This window comes from Dermacentor silvarum, chromosome 2, assembly GCF_013339745.2.
Source record: "Dermacentor silvarum isolate Dsil-2018 chromosome 2, BIME_Dsil_1.4, whole genome shotgun sequence".
In the NCBI taxonomy this organism is placed as follows: domain Eukaryota; kingdom Metazoa; phylum Arthropoda; class Arachnida; order Ixodida; family Ixodidae; genus Dermacentor; species Dermacentor silvarum.
This window is the reverse complement of record NC_051155.1, coordinates 9622528-9626998: the sequence shown is the minus strand read 5'-3', so window position 1 is coordinate 9626998 and position 4471 is coordinate 9622528. Positions and strand designations below refer to the sequence as shown.

Below are 4471 nucleotides of genomic sequence, written 5' to 3'. Positions count from 1 at the left end.
CGGTCCGTACGGCTATCGCCGTCTGGTGGCCGCCGGCGGAAGGCATCATTCTCCGTGCCACCGGAAAGCCCGCGGTCGGCACACTAGTAAGTATATTCTAGGCACTATAGTCGTAGTGCTGAGACCACCGAAGCGTTCACTGTCGGTGCGCGTTAGTGTCATAATGCAGTACTTCTCTTTTCTGCTCGTAGGCGGCGGCACCGCCCCGAGCAAGAGCGCGGGTACACGGAGGAGTGTTAGATATATAAGGCGCGTCTGTGTAGCTCTCTGCAAATGCGTTTGTGGCGCAATGGGTTAAACGCTCGGCGATCTATCGTCGCGGACCGAGAGGTCGTGGGTTCGATTTCCAAATTTTGCATGTTTGTGGAACTTTTTCTTCTGGTTTCTTTCTTTGTATTATGTTCTATGATGTATTTCCGTGACGGAAATACGTCAGTGAAGTCTTGGTGGACCCCGGCATAAAACACTTTCGTGTTAAAAAAACCTGCGCACGTTTTTTGAATGATGCGCAAATTTACGAGCTTCTAGTAAACTCTGTTTCTGAGGATTTTGATGTTGATTACAAAGTGTCTTCAAGGGCGATTGACAGTGAAAAAGAGGCCATGTTGCCTGAGGAATGCTAATTATCTGAATTAAAATCAATTAGCATGTATATTTATTATTGAATTTCAGATTTAAATATTTGCAAAATGTTCAGCATCATATCACTGATAAATAGCATTTCAATTAAAAGCCTGCTGATGTGTTAATTTGACAGAAATTCAATTTGTTCACTCAGAGGGTTTGTGGCCTCTGTCTTGCAGATTCATGAGACCGTGGAGACCATCAACCAGCTGAAGACCAACCGAGAGTTTTTCCTCAGCTTTGCAAAGGACCCCCAGCAGTTCATCAGCAAGTGGCTGGTCTCTCAGATGCGAGACCTCAAGGTGGGTGTCGCATGCTGCGCAGCCCTGTGGCGTAATAGTCCGCTGGTGCATCTCATGAATGGCAGAGTCGGGATACCAGGAAAGTGGGGACCACCATTTTTTTTTTTTTTTTTTCTGTCGCACGGGGAGAGCCTTACTGGCCCTGTATGTAGCATGGCTTCTCGCACGTTCTGTAGCATAAGGGGACACGTGGCTTCCGTTGCTTTCTCACTGGAGGCTGCTGGCAGTGGAACCACTGCATTTGTCGCACAGGCAAGCATAGTGGCTTTGGCTGCACGCTTTTCCTTCTTCCCTCTGCCCCGCCTTTTTTATTGGGGCAGCCCTATAATTTCAGTGTGCATTTGATTTGGTGATGTGCACAGCATCTCAATGCTCGAACATATCATCTGTCCATCCGAAGGACATGTTTATTCCTGTAAAGCTACAGGAACCTCGTTCATACGCTTTGGAAAATAACGCGAGAAAAAGCATACTAAGCAGGAAAACGTACGATTTGAAATGACTGAAAAAATTGACACACTCAACTGTAGTTGGCATCTACGTAATGTGAAGCATCGTGCAAATCATTGCGGCACGAGACACCAACGTGCATCTAGCTGGTGGGGCTCCGGCGGCGTTTTGTTGTTTTCCTATTGCGTAGTGTTTTAAGACGGCGACGGGGGACCGAAACGAAATCGAGCTGGTGGACGACACCTGTTGCCGCTAGAGCGAAACGTGACTATGGTGCCTTGATGATGAGGCACGCTAAACATGACGCTCTCGGCGTGCCGCATGCAGCGAGGAATGGCGGTGCGTTTGGGTTATCGCCTGCTAAAGGAGTGGTCGCATCCAATGGCACTACGCCCCACGCGCTGCGAACCGATAGATGCTTATTGCAATAGGGTTGGTGGCGATGGCTGTGAATGCGGCGTGTGACAATCGTGGAGGTGATTCGCTGATACCGTAATAAGAAACTGAGCGCATGCCAGCATTTTACGCGAGATGGGCAGGTGAGCATTCCGGTGAAGCTGCAGCGGTGGGCGGCTACTGTTCTCAATCGCACGTACCTTGCACATTTTCTTGTTTACGTGAGTGCTAACGGCTGGAAAACGCATCATACGATCGCAGTTTGGCGATGTACTGAGCGTTGGTGCCGAAAAATTGTGTTTTCCAGGAACGTGCAAACTGGTAGAAAATAAGAATAGCTCAGTTGGGTAATTTTTTGTGTTCTTGATAGCGAATGTTGGTGCCAGGAAATCGCAGGTAACGAGATTATATCAAAAAGGTTCTGCTTGGATTTACTGTCTAGCAAGGGTAGCTGCTGTGGATCTCCCTTGCACAAAATTGCTCCCATCACGGCACAGCATCATTTGTGCACTGCCTCCATGTTGGAAACTACTTTGACTACATTGAAGCAAGGGACGTGCTGCTGAGGATGACACTACACTATTCTGTCATTTGCAGTCTTTCTCCGTCGTGCGAATGCTGTCCCATAAAACACAGAAAGAGCTAAAAAAAAGGCCTAAAATACTGCTTTAATGGATAAGCAAACCATCTTAAGTCTCAGTTTAAACATTATTTGGATGCACATTTCTAGTAAACCTCCTCTAGCTGTACTAATGCCACAATATTAGATGTCTAGAGAACTTCTTGAAGAAATTTTTTAGACCTTTATTTCCACTTGCAAATAAATTCGACATAAGTAACTTGGGTAAGACTTCTGTATCTTTTGTGTTGTGTGTGCAGACAATGACAGACGTGGTGGGCAGCCCCGAAGAAGAGCGCCGTGCAGACTTCTACTACCAGCGCTGGGCCCAGGAGGCAGTGTGCCGCTACTTCTATGGCAAGGTGCAGCAGCGCCGAGCCGAGCTGGAACAGGCACTCGGCATTCGCAATGCCTAGTTCCCCACTAATAAAGAGAGACTAGCCCATCATGTCTTTGTCGCTAGGTTAGCAGACGTGATAAGCTGAACTGGAATGGTTCAACTGTGCCGTAGTTTCTTGTTTTCTGATGCAAGAGAAACACTTAAAGGGACCGTGAAACGATTTTGTACAAACGTACTGAGTCGTTAGGGTAGGTCCTTCTGATCATTAATTGACGCATCTAAGTGCTCCACGTAAAGCGTGTAACTTATTATAAGGCTTTTTTAAAAAGGCACATCGCTACCAATCACAGCACGCCAATCGGCTGAGTTTTCAGCCGCCCCTGGCCAAGTGACGCGATTTGACCATATGACGTCAGTAGGGCGAGCTATCTGATTGGCTGCCCAGGGCCGCATCATCGATTATTTTTCTAACATTATGGTGAACAAATGTTCTCCGTAATAGCTTAAATGTTAGTTAATTTGTTTTTATAAAAACAACGTAACAGAAACAGAATGCACAAGGACATGCATCACTGCACAAAAAGCACTTCCAGCACATAGCAAGTGTTGTGTTATGGGCTGCAAACAGCGATCGGCGACATGTCAACCTGCGACACCGTGTCCCTCTGCAAGGCAAACATTCAAGCGAGTGAAGTAGATGCATCACTGGTTGTCGGTATCCGATCGGCACCAGCATCTACGCATTTGCAGCAGTCACTTCACACCGAAGGATTACTATATACCACAATAGTGTTTCACGTGTCCGGTATTCAGGTAAATGCAAGCGCAAACTGACCGGGCCTGGGTGTTTTATGGGATGAGCGGACGTGCAAACGTGCACGGCCTGGACAGTGCAGCTGCCGTCCAGGCCGTTCAGAGCTCAACCAAACACAGAACTAATATGGCAGTAATCAAGTGTATTCTACTTTGCTGCTGGTGTAAATGTTTTGGCAAGAGCGTAATTGTGAACACACTGTTTTTTGAGATGTTACAGCAATATTAGCTTTTTGTGTGGCTGTCTAGGCTTTGCTCCACCAGGTGGCTGGACCATGCAGACCGCTCACGTAGGCTCACGTCTGCGCTAAAGCACTGTCATCACAGCAATACGTAGTAGTATGGAGGGGCCTCACTGGCTGTTTTATACGCCTCCACCCATAAGTCAAAACGCGGCTCACCTGTGGTTACCAGAACACCGGACACGCTTGGCGCTGTGACGGAATGCTTGCAACGCACGCTACTTCGATAGCTCTCACTTGGGATCGACAGCCAAGCGGCTGGTGGAGAGGCTTCGCGCGCTGGCTCTAAGGCAACCGGTGAAGTAGACACGACATCCCATCATGACACAGAGCCAGTGAAGGCAGAGCTTAGCCCCCAGCGCTCGGCAAACGAGGTGAGAATACAGACAGACAAGGAACTTTATTGAGGGTCCTGAGAGGCTCCGATGCCCCCTTTTCATGGAGTTGATGAAGCCGCGGGCCCCTCCCGTGGGACGGGAAGGCCAAGCCTCACTGCCGCATCGTGGGCTCTCTGGACAGCCCATACTTGAAGAAAAAGAATGGCTATAGAGGAGAGTAACTTGTAGTCGATCGTAGCTCTCTTAACATGAGACGCTTCATACAAACTGTGGTGTGGATGTTTTACTGTAACTGTACCCTACAGGTCTACAAAATTTGTCTGAACCGTTTCAGGGACCCTTTAATT

The 4471-nt window shown here is 48.0% G+C and overlaps 1 long non-coding RNA gene across 1 annotated transcript; it reads left to right on the top strand.

Annotated features, from left to right (window-relative positions):
- Window positions 1–483: 483 nt before the first annotated feature.
- LOC119440851 (uncharacterized) lies at window positions 484–2839 on the top strand. The gene is made up of 2 exons (XR_005189625.2): window positions 484–926; window positions 2652–2839. It is a non-coding gene; the product is annotated as an uncharacterized LOC119440851 (long non-coding RNA).
- The last annotated feature ends 1632 nt before the right edge of the window (window positions 2840–4471 follow it).